General features: G+C 52.0%; 1 protein-coding gene across 2 annotated transcripts in view; it reads left to right on the top strand.

The window, feature by feature from the left end:
- Positions 1 to 1,846: 1,846 nt before the first annotated feature.
- COQ8A (coenzyme Q8A) overlaps positions 1,847 to 22,555 on the top strand; it is a 50,442-nt gene continuing 29,733 nt past the window's right edge. Inside the window, exon 1 of one of the 2 annotated variants that reach the window (XM_082378606.1) lies at positions 1,847 to 1,985. The gene's annotated coding sequence lies outside the window, so the exon portion shown is untranslated. The remainder of the gene's footprint in view (positions 1,986 to 22,555) is intronic. The other variant, XM_082378607.1, reaches the window with a different exon arrangement.

A 22,555-nucleotide genomic window follows, 5' to 3' on the forward strand; every position in this document is an offset into this window, starting at 1 on the left:
TGGAAGTACCCAATTCCCTCCTCACTAAAGCACCACATCCTCTCTCCCCTTCGGCAGAAGCTGGAGCTGATGAAAATCACACCCTCTTCCCAGTGAAGTCTCACCAGGTAGAGTTTGTACACTACGGGAAGGGATGAACCGGGGACTCCATTATCCTATGGGCAGTGGTAGAGGTCACAAAGCTGGCAGGGGTTGGAGGAACACAGGCAGTTAAAGGAACAGTTAGCTCAGAAGGGAGCAATGGACGGACATCTCTTGAAGGCCTAACCCAGGGGGGCTGGAACTTTCTCTCCTGTGTGGTAAAAGGGAGCCAGTTGCATACTCAAGGCAAGTTCCCAGTTCTTAGCCCCACCCTGCTTGGGGCAGTTCCTTGAAACTTGTCAACATCTCCTTAATTCTCTCTCAAAATATACGTTGTACTTAATGTGGAGATGATTGGGGGTGGGGTGTGTGTGCAGAATTTGGACTGGTAGGAGTACGTGAACGTTCCTGCAGAGGAGACCCCGCAGCGCAGAGCAGCCGGCCAGAGAAGCTCACAGCTGGGCCACCCCGGTCCCGCACGCTCCGCTTCTGCGCTGCGGGGGACACGCTGCCTCAGCTCAGGTCCCACGGCCAGAGAAGCTCACAGCTGGGCCACCCCGGTCCCGCACGCTCCGCTTCTGCGCTGCGGGGGACACGCTGCCTCAGCTCAGGTCCCACGGCCGGGACGGCCTGGACGCCGGGCTCCAGCGTCCATGAGGAACGGTGAAGCTCGGTTCACGTCTGGATTTTATCACAACCCTCTCCCCCCATTGCAGGCATCAGCATACAACGGTCAATTTCCCTAAGTAGTAATAGTAAACACGTTTCCAAAATGTTAAATGTTAATTCATCAAAAATCATTTCGGAATAAAGGACAATCCGTTGGCTTGAATATTTAGTTTTGTTAAAGAGCCACTAAATTGTTCTGATTTCCCTTTGCTCCACCGACATCCCTGGACAGAGCTGCAGACCAGGGAGTGGAAACGGTCAGGACAACCGGGGCTCAGGTGTGATATCTCGGGCTGACGAGGAGACTTGGGGCCACTCCGTTTGGGAGGAGGCACTTCCTCAGGGGGCAGCTCCCTGTCTTCCGCTTCTTATCGAGCCGGCCGCCCGCCGCAGGGCCCGCTTCCGCTCCTTCCACGTGCTTGCCTGTGCCCACTACTCGGAGGAAGGCCGGCCTCCGCGAAGAGCCTTGCCGACAGGGGTATACGACCCCACACGCACCGGGGCCACTGCTCGGGCGGCCCAGCCTGGGACGCGCCCACAGGGCCAACACTGGTAGCCAGAAGAGAAACGCAACATGTGGGCGGGGCCGGGCGCCGGAGGCGGGCCCGCACTCAGCGGCCCACAGCGCTTCCGACTTCTGTGGGAGTCTTTTGTGGGAACTGGGAGGGGGCCCTCGTTACATAAAGGAGAGCACGGGCCGGCCCGCTGCAGTCACTTCAGCTCCTTCCACCGCCTCCCCTCCAGTCCCGCTCGGAGGCCCGGCGAGCACCGGCCGGGGCGTGACATCCAACCGCTGGCCACCGCGGCTGCGCCCGCCGCCTCATCTGCCGAAAGGCTAGTTCTCGGGGTGCACCCGCATCAAGCACCCACCCTTGCAACCCGGCCTTTACCCAGCCTTCCCAACTAGAGGAAAGGGCCGCCGGTAGGGAAGAACGGGAGGGGCCCAAGCGCTGGGGCGGCCTCCCATTGGCTCCTCTCTCTCTGCCCTCCGTCCCGATTGGCCGCGGGTCGAGCGCACGGGCTGTGCACGCTGCCCCGCGCCGCGCGACGTTGGACTGGGGGCGGGTGGCGGCGCAGCCAATGGGAGCGGCCTGCGGGGCGGGGCTCCCGGCTCTGGGTCTCTGGGCTAGGGCGAATTGGTAAACAGATCCGGAGCGCGTGCCGGGTGCCAACGCTACGGCGAGCGCGCGGGGGCTGCGCGAAGGTGACCGCGGATCCCAGCTTCCTGCAGCCGGGTAAGGCTGCCGCCCACCGCGTGCCCTGGGCGCCGTCTGCCTGCGGCCAGAGCTGCGCTCACCACCCGCTTGGGCCCTTCTTGTATCCTCAAGTAACAGCGCGGCTTCCCCTTTGCGAGTTTCATTTGCTCCAAGCTCCGGGCCGCGGCGCGTTGGGCGCCCTGCGGCTGTCTCCTACCCCCGTGCCCACCTTAGCCCATACGTGTCTCGGGGAGGGGCCGAGGGCCGCGTGCTGGAGCCGTGGGTCCCCGGAACGCGCCGAGCAGCCCCGGTGACCTGATGCCTTGTCTCTTGGTCGCCAGTACTGCTTTCCTGCCTCGCTTTCTCATGATAATATTTCTTTTCACGCCTAGACCCCTTTGCACTGTCTCAGGGGCGCTAACTGCCCCTGGCCCCAGGTTTGTGTCAGGACTTTGACTCCCTTGACCCGAGCCAGCTGTTGGGTTCCACAGTTGGGGGTTTTGGGTGAACTTGGGAAAGAGGACCCTTCTTGGTCCTTTCCTCCGTTGGCTTTTCTTTGGCCCATTCTCCTACTTTTCCAAACGCTGGGGGTCTTGTGAATGGTTTGGGCTTAATTGCCTAAACTCTTGCCTTTGCCCAGTCTCTGCCCCTCTGCCAAACCCAGGCCAGTTCTCCCATGTGCCTTGTGGGATGGAAAATGCTGCGGGGGCAGGCCTGGATGCTGGAGCTCTCCATTTGGATGACAGGTGCCAGTCCTCTGAAGGGTGAGAGACTTACGTGCAGCCTCTCATCCAGGGTAGGGCCTGCAGCCCATTGGAAAACTTGTCCACGCTCACTTGCGCCTTGGGTGTGCGTGACAGAAGACTGAAGAGCTGGGCCTGCCAGGTCTAACTTGTTGCCAAAGGTTTTGAGCATGCCTGATGCCAGCCTGCCAATTGTCATACTGTGCATGAGTGGGTCATGCTGGCAGGAGGGCCCTTCTCCGGAGAAGAAACAAAGGGGGGGCTGGTGGTTCTCAGGAGCAGCTTCTTTAAGACTGGTGATGACTTTGGGCATTTTCAACTTTGCAAATAATGCAGACAAGGCAGGGTTAGGATTTTGGGCCTGACCTTGGGCAACTCAGAGGAAAAGTGAACTAAGGTGCTTTGAGCACTTACGTGTGTGTCACATAAGACAGGGTTTCTCAACCTTCAGCAACATCCCTGGCCTCTATCCATTAGATGCTAGTAGCACTCCCCCCCCGACACACACACACACACACACACACACACACACATACACACACACTATTTGTGACACCCAAAAATGTCTCCAGACATTGCCACATGTCTCCTAGAGGACAAAAGCAACCTTGGTTGAGAACCACTGAGGTAAAACTGTAAAAAGAGTCTTCCCATGCTGCCAGAGGCCCCCTAGGACCTGTCCATGACTGGCTGAGAGGTTTATGTAAAGGGTAGCATCTCTGTCCTAAACCAATGATAGAAGCCCTGTAGGTTGGGCTTTAATGGAGTCCCCCACTCTGCACCTGGGGGGATAGGAGTGAGATAGGAGGTAGAAACCCATGGTCATTTGCTGTGCCTGCTGGGTGCATGGCAGTGACTGGCTGGGTCCAGAGTACAAAAGAAGTGGGAGACTTGTGGTTTCTGTCTTTGGGGACTTTGCAAGACTGTGGGAGATATACATATGAAATAACCATGGGGCAGTTTTTAAATAGTGAGCAAACAAGTTTACGCTGTCTGAATGCTGGCAGAAAGGCCAATTCAGTTATCCATAAGTGGCTTTTCCAAGGTGATGCTTTGCTCATCCTTACTGGTTTGCTGAGACATGTCTTATGATGTGGGAGGGTGCCAGGCCTGTGTCTGCAGAGAGTAAGTGTGTGGCTGCATTTCAGACATATACGTGGGGGTATGTACATGTGCCGTGTACTCCTCCAAGAGAGAAGCTACCCAGGAGTGCAGAATGGACACGTGTACAATTTGTACAGTTCTTTTACAGTTGATTGAAGCATCAGAGACAGTGAGCCATTTCTTTTTGTGCAGGGAAAGACACTACTTCTGAGTCTAGATTTTGCCTTCACTGTAACCCAGAATTTATGCCCCAAACTTCAAAGTCCCAAACTGCTGGGGACGCAGAAAAGTGAAGAATGGTGATTATTGTACAGGGCAAGGAAACACATCTGAAACCCCTACCATGAATTTGTTTTTCTTGTTGTTAATTGATCCTATGGGGATGTATCAGGATTTTCCCATAACATTCCTTGGTTAGTTAGGGTGTCTTCTGGGTGCCCTTTCTTGCCTATAGAAAAGCATCTGGACAGGGAGGTCACTTCTCTTTTCTCGGAAAGAAGTTTAGAGGAGCGTATTATTGGGAAGCTCCAAACTTGGCACGATGATTTTCCATCAAGAGCCGTGGGCACTGAGTCATTATCTTTGTTAGTTGAAACAAGAGCTGTGTGCAAAATTAGACAGGAATATTTAGAGAGTTGTCTTGATCTGACAGTGGCATCTGGAAATAGTTCCAGCATTCTTGCTAAACAACAGCCAGGAACCTGGGAGAGCCAGTAGAAAGAAGAGCCAGTGGGAGAGGGGGAGTGCGAGGGCCCTGCTCCTTGAGGAGTTGCACCTACTGGGGGGATGGGGTCTGCTAACTCTGAGGCAGACCCTGATGTGTCTGGGTGGGCTGCTCCCCACACTTTTCAAACCCAAGTGGGTATCCACTGGTCTGTCCACAAGCATGTTTGTTGTGGGGTTACAGGCTCCTGAGCCCTTGACCTTTTGCTTTGAGGTCAGGGGCCCACGGAATATCTAACAGTGGAAATGACCCTGAAAAATCTCTTTTTATTCTTCATACTTGGGTGTGCTTTATTTTTACTCTGTGCATGTAGAGAAGGATTCCTGAGAAAGCTGAGTGTTTTTCACTCACCTTGCCCTTTCAGGGTATTGTAGGTTCTGTTGTAGTGAATAGTGACGGAGTCCTCGACTTGCTTTTTAAAATATCCCATTTCCATCTGGGCTGAGGGAGAGGGGCTGCACTTGGTAGAAACCTGGAAAATCCCTGTGTGCTCTAAGGGTTGGTGCTTCTCCACATCCTGCCCTGAAGAAAAGCCCGCTCTGGAATTGTGGGTTATTCACTCCTTGAACAAATATTGATTGATTGTCTGCCTCGAGCGTGGCATTGGAAATATAAAAGTGAACAATTCCTTGGTTCCCGGACCTCAGGGAATTGTCATAAGGGGTGTGCAGATACCACCTAAACACCCTCAGTGTGGTTTGGACTCGGGGTCTAGATCAGACCACTTCTGGCTGGTGGAAACGGCAAGGCGCTTGGAGGAGAAGGCGTGTTAGCTGGGACTCTGAGAATGAGCAGGATGTCAGCAGGAGGAGGCGGGAATTTGGAGGGGTGAGGGGCCAGTGCTTCCCAGACGCTCTGTGCTGAAGGCCAGGTTTTATTTTTTCCCAGTTTGTTGCAGACCAGTGCTTTTGCAAAACACAGTAAACATGTCCTGACACTGCTAAATTGCTGTGAAGGTTTCTGAGCTCTTACTCCTGTTATCTCATCGAGGATGACAATATGAGTCCAAGGACCGTTCTTTGAGTAGCATTGGTCCAGGCAGTGGGCCCTTTGAGCAGAGGCATTGGGTGGGTGAGTGCCTGGTAGGGGTGAGTGCAGCCTGGCCGGAGGGTGGGGAGTGGGAGGGGAGCAGTGGGAGGCTGGGCTGGGGAGCAGATTGGGGTGAGTCCCCCACCCCACTTCCTGTTGAAGCAGCTTGTGTGATCTGCCCTTAGGAGTTCAGGATAGTCTGATCAGCGTTGCTGCCACTTGTGCTTCCGTAGGGTCGGGGGGCCAGCGGGGCTTTGGCATAGGGCTCCTGGTAATTTTCAGCTGACAGTTCAGTTCAGGCCAGAAAGGGTTCCCTGGGCGCCCACAACTCAGCTGCAGCCTAGGGGGCTCTGACAGAGAGGGAGGCGGCTCCCTGCCCTGGCATGCGCACAGTGGACGTGGGTACCTGTGGGTACTGGCAGACTGTGCAGGACCTGGGGGGGTGCAGTCCTCTGCTGTGGGAACCCAGGGCGCAGCGGTGCTGGTTCTGCTGGAAAAGGGCCGGGAAACTGCCTTCCTGTGCTGGGAGGTCTAGGAGCTAGGGCCTGAAGGATGAACAGGTTTCAGGGGTCAGGGTGGTTGGGGAGGGAGACCCGTGAGGCGGCCTATGAGAAGTGAGGGCGGCCTGAGTCCCAGGTGGCGGGTAGTGGGGAGGTGGAATGATGGCGTAGATTCAAGAGATTATAAATCTGTGCAGGTGGAATCTCTAGACTAAGTTACTGCTTGGCCACTGGGCTGAGATTTCTAGTGGCAGGAGGGGTGGGGACTGTTTGGGGTGGATGGTGGTGTCACTGCTGAAAACAGAGGGGGCAGAGCTGGGCTGGCGGCAGGAAGATGGTGATGTTAGTTTTAGACGGGAGGGGGTTGAGGTGCCTGCGGGACTTTTTTCCTATCCTTTTTTATTAAGGTACAATTTACATACAGTAAATTCACACTTTCTAGTGTGCGGTTGTGCAGTTTGACAAATGCATATAGTCATGTAACCATTACCACAGTCAAGGTCCAGAACGGTTCCGTCCTCCCCACCCCCCGGGTTCCCTGTGCCCCTTCATCGGTGCCCGTGGGACTTGGAGGGAGAGACGTGGCGTGTGTATAACTGGATTTGTTCTAGAATTGGGCCAGTGGTTGAGATGGCCTGCCCGGGAATGGGATGCACGGTCCTGGAGGAGCCGCCAGCCCCTGGGGAGGCTGAAGCAGCCCAGGGGACAGCGTAGAGACCAAGGAGGATGGGGCTGGGGACCAGGCCTGGGGACTCCTGTGGAGGTGGAGGGGGAAGAGGAGCTGGTGAGGGAGGTTGAGATGAGGGGCCGGGTGAGCCATGGGAACCCAGGAGAGGATTTCAGGGGAGAGGGTGGGACCCGCGGGAAAGGCTGAGGAGGGTGGTGCTGACTCAGGTGGATGGAGCCATCGGGTGACCGTTGTGAGTGCCACAGAGGGAGAGCTCGGGGTCGGGGCCCGGCAGCCTGTGCTGAGGGAGAAGGGAAGGCAGGGTTGGCCGGGATGAGGCTGAAGGAGAAGCAGAGTCAATGGGAGGTTTTTCAATATTTGGTGCTTGAAAGCCGAGAGCAGCGTTTGTGGGCTTGAGGGGGAAAGCTTTTGCGGAAGGAGACATTGAAGGCAAAATTAAAAATGGGTCAGGGGCAAAGTCCTAGAGGAGGAGGGAGAGGGAGGAGGGGAACGGCCAGTGCGGGGAGGAGATAGGATGGGAGGAGAGGTGGCGGGAGGGCTGAGACCCGGACCGAGGGTTGAGGGTGAGCACATCTGATTGCCTCTGTTTTGAGGAAACAGGAGGTCAGTTGCAGTGAGTGAGGCCCTCTGCTTGATGTGAGAGGGGGAGGCTGGGCTGGGGGTGGCGCTTGAAGGGGACCGGGGCTCCTGCCAGCCTCTGAGGAGGGTGTGTGCGTGTGTGTGTGTGCGTGTGTGTGTGTGTAACGGGGCAGGGTGGGTTTCCTGGCCGTCTGAGAAGGGGCGCGCTCCCTGCCCCGCCCGCTGGATTTTCCCAGAGGTGTTTGCTGAGAGAAGCCGCGTGGTCCCCACCTCACCACCCCCGAGAAGCAGGTCTGCCCCTCCTCACTTGCTATTTCCATAGAACGTCTAGAAGGGTTAGTACTCAGATTCTTTTGTGTATGATTCTTTCTAGAACCTGTTAAATCCCAATTTTCAGCACAGCCCTGTGTCAACCTTCTATGCTCAGGGTAAACGGCCATGTCCTAATCTCTGGGAACTGGAAATCATCTAGGTCAATCGCCTTGTTTTACACATGAGGAAACGAGGAAACTCAGGCCCAAGGGAGAGCGGGTGTGCTCAGGGTCACATGTGGCTGGTGCCCAGGGTGGGCCTGGAACCCGGGCCTAGCTGGCCACCCTCCTCCATCAGCCTCATCGTAGTACCCTCGTTGTCTGGGAACCGGAGGGCCTGACGGCAGTGATTCTGCAGTCTGCTGGGCGGGATGGGAGGTCCTGGGGTCTGTTCACACACCCGGAACTGTTACATTAAATCCAGATCCTGGGGTCAAGCCAGTGTTTGCTTTCTGCCTGGCACGTTTTCTCTGCGTTTGGCCCGGGTCCTGGCTCAGGGGAGGGTGAAGGTAAGAATAGGTTGCCCTGTGACCTGCAGGTGGTTACTGTTTGACAGGTGCTGGAGCAAACATCTCATCTGTCTGAGATCAAAAAAGCAGTTTGTGGCTCTTGCCCCCTAATGTGTTTACAGCCAGCATTTGGTAAAGCAAGGGCTGGGCACCACGTACAGGTCAGGCCTGCTGTGCCCCTGTTCCAGCCCGCGTGAGCTCACTGTCAGCCAGGCCTGCTGTCTTTTGTCCCTCTTCCCTCTCATTCTTCTTCTAAGCAAGGAGTGGGACCGAGCAGAGGACGCAGTAGAGGGGCCGCATCCTGGGGGGGCCGCCACCCCTCCCTACCAGTGTCTGTGTGCGCATGTGAGCAGGCTCCGGGCCCCTGTGGACGTCGCTCTTCCTCCATTCTCCCTCTTCTGCCCTCACCCCATTTAACACAGGATGCCGCTGCCGCTGTGTCCATGGCGCTGGCTGGTGGCAGTTTCAGGGTGATTGGTGACAGAAAGAGCGTTTCCCAGATGCTTAGCATCCCTGGTGTCTCTTGGGTTCTGGGTTCTAGAAGAGGGAGCTTGAGAAGCTGGGGAGCCCCTGGGCGCCTGTGGGTGTTAAACTCCTGGTATGGACATGGTACAGCACCAACCCTCAAGGGGAGTATAGGTCTGGGTAAGAGATCCCCTCTCCAGGAGCGCACCATGCAGCCTGGAAGACGGGACAGGTACGCAAAGAGTCATATAGGGCATGGCAAGGCGACCTTAGGCCATTAAGAGATGAGGGACGTTAGAGGACAAGAGGTGACTTTAGGATGGGGGGCAGACACTATAGAGCGTCTAACATTCCATCAGGATGGGTAGGATTTTGGCAGAGGAAAGGGTGTCCCGGGGGAGGAGGTGGGAGCAGCACGTGGAAGTAGGAAAGTGTGTGTGTGTGTGTGTGTGTGTGTGTGTGTGTTTTGGGGCATGAGCCATTCTGGCTGAAGCGCTGGTGTGGGGTGGAGACAGTAGGAAATAAAAGCTGGAAAGATGTCTTGGGGTCCACAGTGAAGGGCCTTGAAGGCCAGGCCTGGGCCCACGGCCTTAGTTCTGCCGGCAAAGGAGAGTGGAGGTCAGTGAGGAGACAGTCGCCTCTTCCTCTGTCCATCCTTTTCTCATTTCTCTTCCTGAGTATTGTTGTCTGTCTAGGGTCGTCCCTCGTAGGGTTAACTCACTGGTCTTAAAAACTATTGGGGTTTTGTGTACGCTTGTAGTGCCAGAGGGTTGCACGGGCCCTCGGTGGCAGGACCCGTTAATTTAATGTCTGCACCAGTGACTTGCACAGGTGTCCGTGCCTGGCCTGTGTGTGGTGTTTGGGGGTGCTGCTGGTGGAGCATGGTTCCGGGAGTCAGCGTGGCAGGGCTGGGGGCCGCGTACCCAACAGCTCCTTCCGGAGGTGCACGCCCAGAGTGGACTCAGCGTGGGGCTCCTGCCTCTTTCTCCCACTTAGGTCTGAGACAGAACCGGCATGGGATCGCTGGTGCTGAGAAGCCTAACACTCTCAACCTGGTAGCTGAGGAGCTTTCCAGAAAGGGAGTTTGGCCAGGTGGCCTTTGAGAGCCCAGCCAGCTCCTGGATTTTTATGACTTATAATTTTCTGCAACCAGGGCATGAACCTTGCCGTGTTTCCAGGAGAGTGACTTTTTTTTTTTTTTTTTAAGGCATTTCTTTTTTTTTTTTTTTTTTAATTAATTTATTTTATTTATTTATTTTTGGCTGTGTTGGATGTTCGTTGCGGCGCGCGGGCTTCTCTTATTGCGGAGCACGGGCTCTAGGCGCACAGACTTCAGTAGTTGTGGCGTGCAGGCTCAGTAGTTGTGGCTCACGAGCCTAGTTGCTCCGCGGCATGTGGGATCTTCCCGGACCAGGGCTCATACCCGTGTCCCCTGCATTGGCAGGCAGATTCTCAACCACTGCGCCACCAGGGAAGCCCCCAGGAGAGTGACTATTGATTTAAAAACATGTTACTGACCCGGGGGCAGGTTTCTTACCTGCTCACTTCCTAGGCTGCAGGAGGAAAGGACTTGAGCCTGGAGTTAGACAGGCATGGATAGGCCAGCCCCTGACAGCGTTGGGACTTAGAGGAGATTTCTTTACCTTGCGGAGCTGAGTCTCATCAGCAAATGGAGACAGTAATACCTCACAGGGTTGCGGTAGGATTAGGAGTAATAAAAAGTGATACACACAGAAGGGGAGTAATAACTGGTAGCTGTTCTTGTTATTAATACTATTTCACTGAAATATTTAATCCGAAGTGAAAGTGTTTTGAAAGATTAAGAATGTAAGAACTGATGAGGAGCATTTTGAGGGGTGCAGGCTCTTACTTGGACGTTGCGGTACCCCAGGCTGTGCACAGTGCCTGGCATGTAATGTAAGTGCTCCATAACGGTTTCAGTGTGGAACCGAGCCTGGGAAAGAGGCTGGTGGACAAATGGGGCATGCTTATACTGAAAGCAGGCAGGACTCTGTCATCAGAACAAGAATGTGTCTTGAGCTGCCCATGGGATATGCCAGAACCTACCACAGCACCTGGCACTTAGCTGGCACTCAGTACCACTTGTGGAGTGACTAAACTAAGGTATTTTAGATGAATGATCTGGAAATTATTCTAGAATATCGCCCCTCTTCCCAACACAATGATGTATCTTTTAAAAATAGCCACTGCATTAGTTTCCTATTGCTGCTATAACAAATTACCACAAATTCAATGACTTAAAACACCACAGATTTATTATTTTACAGTTCTGGAAGTCAGAAGTCTGAAATGGGTATCACCTGGCTAAAATCAAGGAGTCAGCAGGGCAGATTCTCTCCGGAGGCTCAAGGGCAGAGCCCCTCCCCTTGCCTTTCCAGCCTCTCGGGGCTGCTTGCATCCTTGGCCGTGGTTCCTTCCTCACAACTGCATCACTCCGACCTCTGCCTTTCTCACATCTCCCTCTTCTGACTCAGATCCTCCTGCCTCTCTCTCTCTCATAAAGACCCTTGATTACATTGGGCCCAGGTGGATAATCCCCCCATCTCAAGATCTGTAACGTAATCACACTTTCAGCAGTCCCTTTTGTTGCCACATAAGAGAACATAGTCACAGGTTCTGGGGATTAGGGTGTGAACATCTCTGGGGGGCCATCAGTCAGCCTCCCAAAGCCACCCACAGTATTTTGGCCAGATTTAAACACAACCCCTTAAATATCTGATTTTAGTTTAAGATAAACTCCTCAACTACAGCTCCAGGGTTCCCCACCAGGGTTCTTATTCACCTACCTGTGTGACAGTGCAGATGACACTTGTATTTGTGTGGTCAGGGTCCGTGTGTGGAGGTAGGTGAGGAAAGAGTCAGAGGTGTGTGAGATGTGAGCCTCCCCACAAGGGTCTTATTATTGGAAAGACTTGTGTGTGCCAAAGATAACTTACAAAACGGGGCAGAATCTGACCAGCACTGGAAAATTTACATCAGCTAATGGGAAGACAAAATCATAAGAGCCAAGAGTAAATTAGGGCCTGATTAGAAATGTGTCCTTGAATATGTATGACATGTTCATACATTTCAAAGTACTTCTGCCTCTCTTATTTAGATTGGACATAATAAGAACTTATGCTGTCGTAATATCCAGGTGAGGAGACAGATTATAGGAAACAGGTTCCGGGACAGGCCTGGAGTGGCCTGGCTGGGCGGAGCGGAGCTGATGCACACGCCCGGAGGCTGGCCTCATTCAGTTTTAGAAGTGCAGGGATGAAGGGCTTGGTGTGAGAGGGAAGGAATTGGAGCAACGCTTACATGGCACAGGTGTAAGTGGAGGCTGGACGGGAGGCCTGGGTCCTGACTTCGGCCTCCAACCTCAGGCTTAGGAGTTTGGAGCTTATTCTGTAGAAAACTACGAGCCGTTTGAGCCAGGGGTTAACATGATGAAAATGGATTTGGAGAAGGTTAATCTGGCAGCAGATGGGCTGTAGCTTGGAGACAGGGAACTTGTGGGGGTCAGAGGGGTTCCCCAGCACTGTTGAAAGCCTGTGCTTACCTGGCGAAAGCCTCCTGTGCTATTATCTCCTCTGAGAGTGGTATTGACCGTGGTGAGGATTACCAGCGGTATTTATGTCCTGGCTGTCCTAGGCACTCCAAGCAGGCCGCCAGCACACCAGACCACCTCTCCTGAATGACGCCTCACACCACAGCTGAATAAGCCTCCCTGGCCCCCGAGAGAGGGCGAGTCTGCCCTCCCCGAGTCAGATCTGGTACTGTACCCAGCCCGGGTGCTGGGGGTATAAATCAGTAAGAGGGTTGTCCACACTGGTCTCATTTGTGCTCCCTCTGGTCTCACCAAGCCTGAGTGACTTGGTGAGTCCTTCCAGAGTGTCTGTGTGGTCTTAATAATAATCATGTCGGCTAATGGTTTTGAGCACCTACTGTGTGCCAGGCACTTGGGGTTCTAAGTACTGTTATATGGATTATCTAACCCACTCCTCTTGAGAACAGAGGAGGGAAACTGAGTTGCAAAGATGAGCTTAAATGACTACTTAGGTCAGCAGCAGAGTCAGGATTTGAACCTGGGACGCCCAACTCCAGAGCATCTTGACTGCTTCATCAGTATCACTTCCTGAACGAAATCTTTTTTAATGTTTTAAGCAGAAAACTTTGGTGGGTTTTTGGTCAGAAAATGAAATTGCCCTCAGGACCCCGTGCTTGGCAGGTTGGTATTTGTAATCAGTTACGTTTGCTCCCCAGTGGGAGGAAAGACCACCTGGGACCCTCTGTGCTACTCACCTGTGCTTTGGATTCCCGGGCCCGTGCAGGTTCATACACAGCATTGGGTTTCTCTCTGGATTATCATTAGAGGCTGGAACTTCTCCTTCTGCTGCTTTATTATCTCCCCCTCCCTGGCCCCAGCCCAGTGCCCACCTTGGGGCAACACACCAGGGAATCCTAAGAATGTCTTCTTCTTCTTTTTTTTTTTTTTTTAATAAATCTATCTATTTATTTATTTATTTTTGGCTGAGTTGTGTCTTTGTTGCTGCACACGGGCTTTCTCTAGTTGCGACGAGCGGGGGCTGCTCTTCATTGCGGTGCGCAGGCTTCTCATTGTGGTGGCTTCTCTTGATGCAGAGCACGGGCTCTAGAGGCGCGTGGGCTCAGTAGTTGTGGCGCACGGGCTTAGTTGCTCCGCAGCATGTGGGATCTTCCCGGACCAGGGCTCGAACCCGTGTCCCCTGCATTGGCAGGCGGATTCTTAACCACTGCGCCACCAGGGAAGCCCCTAAGAATGTCTTCTTAATCACCCATTGGGTGGAGAATGGAGGCTTGCAGTCTAGGACATCAAAACACACTCTTACTTGTTTTCTCCTTTTATCTGTTAAATGGTTGCCTGGCTCCTGAGCCATGATAGATTCGAGTTCTAGCTCTACTTGTTATTTGTTGTGTGACTTTGGGCAAGTTTAGTTAACCTCTCTGTGCCTTAGTTCCTTCATCTGTAAAATGGGCAAAATAATAGTACTTACCTGTTAAAAATGAGTGAGGTGATACACATAGAACACTTAGCACACAGCCTGGCATATAATAAACTCCCAGTAAATAATAGCTAAATATAGTTATCATCACATTGTGCTGGTTTTCTGCTTCTCACAGAATAAAAATGTTTGGGGAACTGGTGAAATTCATTGGAGGAGAATGTCAGAGTGCCTGCTATTCAACAAGCTCTTGAGTGTGTTGGCATAAGAGTGTATACTTTTTAAATGGTTCCAAGAAAAATCCCAATAGTCCAGAAATGGTTTTTGGAGGAACATGAAGTCCTTAGCCCAGGAGACAGCTTGAGGCCCAGAAACGAGCTCCTTTCCTTACGGGGCACAATTCCGCTGTGCCACCCAAGGGCTGTGGCTTCAGACCCGTGTGGGGTCTGTGGTGAGCTGCCTGGACCAGGGCAGGAGGCCGTCCAGCCCCACAGTAGTGGACATCGTGTCTGCCTGTGTCTCCCCTCCAACTGCCGCCGCCGCCCCCCCACCCCCCCAGAACTCGGCTGCCCTGTTCTGGGTGACCCAGTAAAAGGTGGTCACCACAGAGCCCTCCCTTTGTCCCTAGGGCCTCTGGGTGGTGGGCAGCTCTGTGCCTGGTGAGGTACCCATCTTCTGGGGTCAGGAGCAGAGCTGTAATGGGGGGGGTCCTCGCCCCAACACCAGCCTTGTTGGGCTGCTCTGATATAACTCTAGTGACCTTTCCAGATTTCCTGGGACAGTTGTGGTTACATTTTACACTGTTGTCCTAGAATAAGGGTCAACAAATTTTCCTTGAAGAGCCAGATAGAAAAAAAAAAAAAAAAAGAGTTGGATAGGAAATATTTTAGGCTTTGTGGGCCATAGTTCTCACTTGCAACTGCTTAACCGTGCTGTTATAGCTTAGAACCAAATCAAACCAAACCCAAAAACCCCAAACAGCCATAGATAATGCATATGTAAATGAATGAGCTGTTTCCAATACCTAAATGAATGAGCAAGGCTGAGTTCCAGTAAATGCTTATTTACAAAAACAGGCAGCAGGGCTGCATTTGGCCCCATGGTTTGCTGACCCCTGATCTAAAAGGGCACCAGTCATGTTACGGAAAAACCCAAACAAATTTTTTGCCAACCCATACATGTCTTAACTTTTGATTCAGAAAAATGTGATCGTTGCACTTACTACATTATTCTAAACTAGGATCCTCTTCGGGGGAAAGTACCGTTAATTATTTCTATCTTTTAACACAGGGGCCAGCATTAGACCTGCCTCTGTCAAGTGGTTTTCTCACCACTTTCTGAGAAGGGCAGTTGAGCCTCTTTCCCAAAAGTGGGGCGGCCGTGTTCCACCTTCCTGGTGGCCTGTCAGGGGCAGTTGTTTGCTGATGAAGGACAGTGGCTAAAGGGTGTAGAGAGGTAGTATTTATAGCATTCTGATTTGCTATCTAACCCTCTGCCCATCCCGCCCAGGACAAACGCTTCAGGGATGTGGGATAGTTTCTTTAAATCACACCTTTGTGTGCTTGCTTTTATTTTTTTATTTTAACAACAGATATTTAAGATTATTTTTACATAACTTATTTTCTGTTATAAAAGTAGTACATGTTCTTTGTAGAAAATTTTAGGAAATTAAGTAATAAGAATCTATCACTCTACCACCCAGAGAAAACCAGTGTTCCTGTTTTGCATGCTCTGTTTCTATCATCCGTCTCCCTCCATCCCTTCTTGCCTTCCTCCCTCCCTCCCTCCAAAATAAAGGATAATACTGTTTTGTAACCTGCGTTTTTCCTACATGGGAATATATAGTAAACTTTCTTATTTGTCAATAAATACCTTTCACAGTGTCAGTTTAGATGGCTGTGTAGCAGTGCGTCTAATGGGTGCACCACTATTTACGTAGCCAGTCTTAGACAGTGTTGTGATTTACATTCTTGTGGCTGCATTATCACACATCCACTGTTAAGGAAATGCAGTTTGACAGAATTTGGCTGGATGCTTAGAGAACTATCAGGCAGGATGGCCTGGGAAGGAGACAGGGAAAGGGGACTTTAGTGGTAGACATGCAGCTTTGGGGCATTCCAGAGGTGACTTGCAGCTGTGGGGAATGAGTGACCCTAGTGGCCTGTCTCTCACCGTAGAAGGTTGACTCGCCAGGCCTGGCTGGGGCTGACTGACAGGGGAGGGGGAGGGTATGAGGTGGGGTTTGAGTGGGGGCAGAGGCTCTTTTTCTCTATATCTTCCCCTGGGTTCTTCTTCATGTTTTTAGTTGCCTTTGAAAATTGATATGTATTAGGATATTTCTGAACCTGCTGCCAGATGGACCCTGAAGCCAGACCTCACTATGTAGAAGCCTGGAGTGCCTGAGATATTTGAGTGATGGGCCCTGGGGTGTGATTTTAAAGGCCGAGGCGAAGGGCACATCTAAAGAAATTCATGGATTTTTGGTTCAGAAGTCTAAGTCTTTCCCCTAACACATATACTCTTCTGAGTCCTTGGAGGAAACAGTTGACTGTATTTCCTTTTTCTAAGAGGAAAAGAAAAAAAGAAAAATTTCAAGAATGTAAAGGAACTTTCCAGTGTCCACACAGACTGTTCACGCCCAAAGTAAAAAGATTGTCCTTGGCTGGGAGGGGGCAGAGGGCCACCTGTGAGCCCCCGCCCTGAGGCCTCCCGGATATCATTAAACAGTTCTTTCCCGGGAGTACTAAAGTGACAATCTTGAGATTCCGTTGGTGGCTGGTTCTGTGGGTCATTGTCTTTAAGCCCATTCATTTCTGATGTTCTTTTTCGTTTCTTGAGGGAATAGTGGGAAAGGAAGGGGCAGGTGGAAGGTTTCCACTTAAGGACAAAGCCAGACTTTTGGGGAGGGAGTAACAGGGAGAAACTTTTAGGAAAGGATCTCTGTTTAGACTTCCTGCCTGACCTTGGGCTTGGGCCACCTGTGTTCCATTTTCCCCTCTTCCTCCAGAACAAGGTTCTTAAGGTACGTTTCTAGGACCACCAGCAGCAGCAGGTGGGAATTTGTTAGAAATATAGTTTTCCAGGCCCCATCTTAGACCTATAGAATCAGAAACCCGGGGCGGCGGTACAGCAGTCTGTGTTTTAGCAAGTCTCCCGAGTGATTCTGATGCCCACTAAAGCCTGAGAACCCTACCTCAGACTAGGCTCCTAAGAGACCTTTGATTCCATATATAGATTAAAAAATGCAAGCAGGTGTGAGTCAGTTCCAGAAATGGCAGGCTTTCTTAAACCTTGGGGGGACCAGCTGAGTTCATTTCTGTCTGCTCTGTGTCAAGCACGGTGCTAGTTGCTGGAGATACAGAGAGGGGACAACAGATGTGGTCTGTGCCCTCCTCTGGCTGACAGCCCAGTGTGGCGGAAAGACAGGTACATAGGCAGGTTTAGAGCATGGTCACTGCTACCTTGGGGAAAGAACAGGGAGCCGTGGGGGGACATGGATGGGCTTTAGGGATGGGACATGTTGGGGAGGGCATCCCAGAAGAGGTGCTGTTTGAGTTGGGATCTGGTGAGGAGGAAAGACATGCGTTCCTGTGCAAGGCGGGGGCCAGAGAGGCCAGTTAGGGGCTGCTGCGGTTGCCCAGCTGGGAGCACCCTGGGGGACTAGGGGAGGTGGGAAGGGTTGGAGAGAAGTGGGGGGTGGTCGCAGTGCTCAGGACGGGGAGCATGGGGTGGGCGGGGTGAGGGGGGTGAGGTCAGTTCTGGACATGCCGAGCTTGATGCCTGTGAGCCATTGGGTGATGTGCATGCAGCAGCTGCGGGATGAAGGCTGCTCAGGAGAAGGCTTTTCAGTGAGCTTCTCACACCCTCCCCAAGACAAAGGGCTTGCTGTGCAGCTTGCTTTTGGGTCCTTACACCAGTCATCCCGTGGCTTCTGGGGCAGCTCAGGATGGGAAGAGACAAGAGGAGGGCGTGCTGGCTTTGGAGGTATAGACACTCTGGCTTTGCTTGGATGGGAGCTGGTCTGCCTTGTCACACTTTATACTTACGAAGGGGGTTGAACAGTGGCTTAGTAAATTCATGCACTGTCCCTGGCTTATTGTCACCTCGTGAGAAGAGACAAGCGACAGATGGTGAGTTCTGGCTGTGAAGGGAGGGGCTTGGGGGTGCATACGGGAACCCTTCCCCCCCAAATAAAATTCCCCTATGTGGGTCCTGGTGGAAAGGTTTATGATGCCTTCATTTGCTTAATGCTTGTCAGGATTGCCTGTTTTATGTATGTATGTATGTATGTAATTATTTATTTATTTTTGGCCGTGCCACACGGCTTGCAGGATCTTAGTTCCCCGACCAGGGCTTGAACCTGGGCCACTGCAGTGAAAGTGCTAAGTCCTAACCACTGGACCACCAGGGAATTCCCATATATTTTTAAAAAGAACACAACTCATTGCTGCTGATATATCTTATTGCATCTGGCCAGGTAGGCATCACTTGGTGGTTTTTTTGTTTGTTTGTTTTTGTTTTTTTTTTTTAGTTTTGGAGACTAGATTTGAAGGTCCTCATACCCCAGATAATTTCCAGCTAATGGAGTCTCTGAGTCTGAGTTTCAACATGAATGAAATGGTATCTCAGAAAGCTCTTTGGGAAGGTCAGAGAGTGAGGGTTCAGCAGGAAAATTTCCTCTTGGAGCTTGAGGACTCATGTCAGGGGACACTGGCTGTGCTGCTTTCTCAGCCTCTGTCCCTGGGGAGTGGTGAGCTGTATTTATTCCAGTTCTTTCTCTCTCTAGACAACAACTTTGCTCACTTCCTTCATAGCGCTTTAGCATGTTAGGACTGGAAAAGGGGCCTGGTGAGCCACCTGAAGCCCCCCCTTGCTGCGGAGGGTGAAGAGGCAGGCAGCACACGTGGCGGCAGTGGCTGAGCCGTCCAGCCTCCCCGGCGTTGCCGCTGCTCAGCTGCCTCCTCTGCACCTGATCGCCATGTGTCAGCCTCAGTTGGCCTCTGGCCATCTCCGTGGTGTCTGTGCCCGTTATAGATGTGCCTGCATGCTCCTGCAGCTGTGAGCACCCCAGGGCCAAGGGCAGGTTCATCCCAGAACCTGCACAGACTAACCCAGAGCACTGGGGGGGGAGACGTCAGTGAACGTGTGTTCAAAGAATTGACCAAATGACTATTTTGGTGCTGGTACCTAGTGGGCACTCTCAAATGTGAGTGCCTGGCCTCCACTCTCACCGCCGTATCCATTGGAGCTCGCTCAGGGGAGACCGGGCGGTGCCCAGGCCTTCTAGGGCAAGTGGGCGAAGAGCCTGAATGCGCCCTCCATCCCCGTATTGCTCCTCCGTGAGGTCCCGGAAACCCATTCAGGGACCAGCAGGGTGAAGCGGGGTGGGTGAGGCCTCTAATACTTGTAGATGAAATCGTGGTGAGGATAAGATTTTAAACTTGTGGTTAATGTATTTTGGGGGCTTTTGATTTCATTTACTTAAGGTCCTGATGAAAATGCCTGCTGGTGTAGCTGAGTGCCTGGCGCTTGTGCATTCCTGTTGGGGGGTTTGCCCCACCATTCAGGACAGCTGAATTCTGAGTCACGTTGGGATTCTGGTGCATTAGAAGTAGGGTTTATGAGAGCCAATTTTTGAAAACCAGGAGGTGAACAAAGTTCTGGAAAGGTATTTCCTCTGGCAGTTGTTCGCCTTCCCACCCCTGCTCCTTGAGGGTAGGCACTCCTTTGCGAAAAAATACCTGGTATTGACTCAGGTCACTTTGTACCCAGCAGAGCAGCATGTGGGGAGGTTTGGGGACAGCGTCCCTTGAACATGAGATAAATAATCCTTAAGGGGGCTGGCACGGGCTGCGGTTTTGAAATGTGCATCCACCTGTGAATCTGCTCACGACGACAGACTGTTTATGAGCATCTGTTAATGTGAGAAGGGGAGGGACTGCCCCATAGTGGCGGGATGGTAGCTTTCCGTGATGTCATTTCCATGTGGATGGAGCCTGTCTTCCCAGGGAGCTGGCTCTCGTCCTCCTCCTCCATGACGGCGCTCGCTGTGCCGGGTGAGACGGGAACCCATGGAAAGTTCTCCGGTATGAGGATACAGCCGTTCAGGCAGGAAGAAAGGCATAGCTAATTAATTTTTAATGTGTACTTTTTAAAGATGACGTATTTATTTTCCACTTTGAAAGTGGGATATGTGAACTAAAAAAGTTAGGAAAATACTGCAGGAGACCATTATTACTCATATGTCTCAAATGCAGGAATTTAATAAAACACTTGGTCAGTTTATTTAACATTGTTTCCTCTTTGGAATTTAAAAAAAATCATCGTCATAAAGTAGGTGTAATCCTGGCCCATCACAGAACTATGCTCAGAGCTGACATACTTAGAGACCAGAAAAGTTAGGACTGGACTCTGGTGGGTTCCAGACCTACATCTGCAGAGTGCAGGACCAGAAATGGGTATTTCACATTGAACTGCAGAGCTAGGGCAGGGGAAACTGGCCAAAAAAATCACGTATCAGCTTTGCGCTAGTGAAACTTTAGTTTGTGGGTATGATAACTTGGGTGAGAAATTTAGGCAGAATTAGTTTTAAGCCTGAAAACAAAGTCTGAGTTAAATAGGTCTTATATCAGTTACCAGACAAGGGAAGGTTTTGAAATTATCCAGGCTTGTGGCTTATGGGAGACTGTGGCCTTGGTTATCTGGATTGGATTTAGAGGTGAGCAAGGGGAAAGCCTGTTTCTGGGGACCCCTGGGGCAGTGGGGTATGGTGGATGGTCCACCAGCAAGGGTCTTTCTGAACAGATGGAGCTGGGGCCCTGGCCTCTGCCATTGCATGTCCCTGATGTCTCTTTCAAAAACCTCTTTCCTCAAGAGTGAAATGTGTCTGTGTGTGTCCGGGGCCAGGGGGCAGGGGAGCGGTTGAGAGCTGGCACCAGCTGCATTTGAGCTCTGATTACATGCTGTTTTCCCAGTCCTAGACATTTGGTCTATGGGGCTCACACTTGTTTACTGCCATAAGGTGCAGGAGCCCAGAGTGGAGCCCAGGGTGTGAAATAGCACCAGGTGATGGGCAGGGCTAGCTCCCCCTTCTCTCTCCTGTCTCCTTCAAGAGTGTGGTCACCTTCCAAAAAGCTCCTTGGCTTTGATTAGGGTACAGGAGGTCCACTTGTGTCTAATCAGTACCCTGTCCCTGTGGGGGTGCCTTGGAGTTGGTGGACCGAGCGTTTGGGGAAGCAGTGTGGTGTGGTGGGCACAGAGCAGCGGAGGGCAGGTATCAGACCCCAGGGCCACCGTTCAGGAGCTGAATGACCTCAGCCAGTTAGTTAAGCTCTCTGACTTTGGTTTTCTCCTTTGTGAAATGGGGGCAATAACATCCATGTCATTTAGGTTGTTTATAAAGATTAAAAGGAGATGAAGTACGAAAAGCACTCCAGCCCAGTGCCTGGGAGCTGCTTTCCTATGAAGGTGAAGGGTTCTTTGAGGGCAGGTTATGGTGGGTCATCTTAACTTTCTAGGCTCCTGCGCATTCGTGGGTTTCTCTGGCTATCACTACAGCTCTCCTTTTAAATAAAAGTAGCTGTGTCCCATGCTCAGGAGTGGAGCGGATCTGGGCAGGAGTCTTTGGACTGACTGCGGCTGATTCCCCATGAAGGGCAGGTGGGAGCGAGCCTGAGGTCTTTGGAAGGCACGAGAGTTCTGGTTCAGATCCTTGTCAGTGCTCTTGCCTGACCTTCCTGTCTGTGCTTCTGTTGATTCGGGCCCTTCTCAAGTCAGCCTCCATGCATTTGCACACAGGTTTGTTTGTGCAGGTCTCCTGCCTGCTGTGCCTTCCACACCTGCTCCTCTTATCTTATCTCTGAGACTCCTGGCAGATCCCAGCTCCTCCCTGCCCCCTGGCCAGAGTGCTCCCTCCCCACTCTGGGTTCTCCTGCTCCTTTCCTTTTTGTTTTTTTGTTCAGCCACCTTATTTTACCTTATCTTATCCCTCCCAGCACACAGCTCCAGGTAGGTCTTGAGAAGTGTTTGGGAGATTGCCAGCACACACCCAACCCTGTGAGGCACCCTGTGTACTCTGGCTTTCCACTTCTTTGACCCTGACATAAACACGTTTTACGCTGTGGCCCAGCAGAAAGAAGAGAGCAGCGCATGCGCACGTGGAGGGGAACCAGGTTTCAGCCCCAGTCCTGCCCGCAGTGTGCCCTGATGCTTCCCTGTCCGACATCATGTTGGTGTTGTTTTTAATGCTGGTTAGGATTTTCCAAGTGCATTGCCCTGTGGTCTGGACTGCAGTTTGAAAACACTGGCTTGGGGAAGAGTTGAGTCTGAGGGTGGGGAGGGGCTCTGGCTGTCCCTTGGTGGGTGTCTGTCAGAGGCTTCATTGGGCAGAGCAAGAGTGGCTGGGCAGGGACAGGCAGTCCCTGAGGAGTTGGGCTTGGGGCCCCTGGGTCCCTGCAGGGAACTGCTTCCGGAGCAGGTGTTCCTGAAACCGTGCACCTCAGATTGGGACTTGAACCCAGGTGCCAGGACTCGAACCCAGCCTAAACCCAGACTGGGACTTGAACCCATGTGGCCAGGACTCATACCTGGTCAAAACCCTGATTGGGACTTGAACGCATGCGGCCGGGACTCGAACCCAGCCAAAACCCACAGTCTTCCAACTGAGATCACACACCTGGTTTCAGGACTTAATGAAGCTCAGGTTCTTTTTGTTGTTGTTTACCTATTTTATTTTATTTTTTCGCTTTAAATCCTTTTATATACTGAACGATCTCCCTGTTGGTTTTCAGGGGGAAATCTTTTTTTCTTTTTTTTTTATACAGCAGGTTCTTATTAGTCATTGATTTTATACACATCAGTGTATACCTGTCAATCCCAATCACCCAATTCATCCCACCACCACCCACAACCCCTGCTGCTTTCCCCCCTTGGTGTCCATACGTTTGTCCTCTACATCTGTATCTCAATTTCTG

The sequence above is a fragment of the Balaenoptera borealis genome (genome assembly GCF_965194805.1).
Source record: "Balaenoptera borealis genome assembly, chromosome: 1".
Taxonomy (NCBI): Eukaryota; Metazoa; Chordata; class Mammalia; order Artiodactyla; family Balaenopteridae; genus Balaenoptera; species Balaenoptera borealis.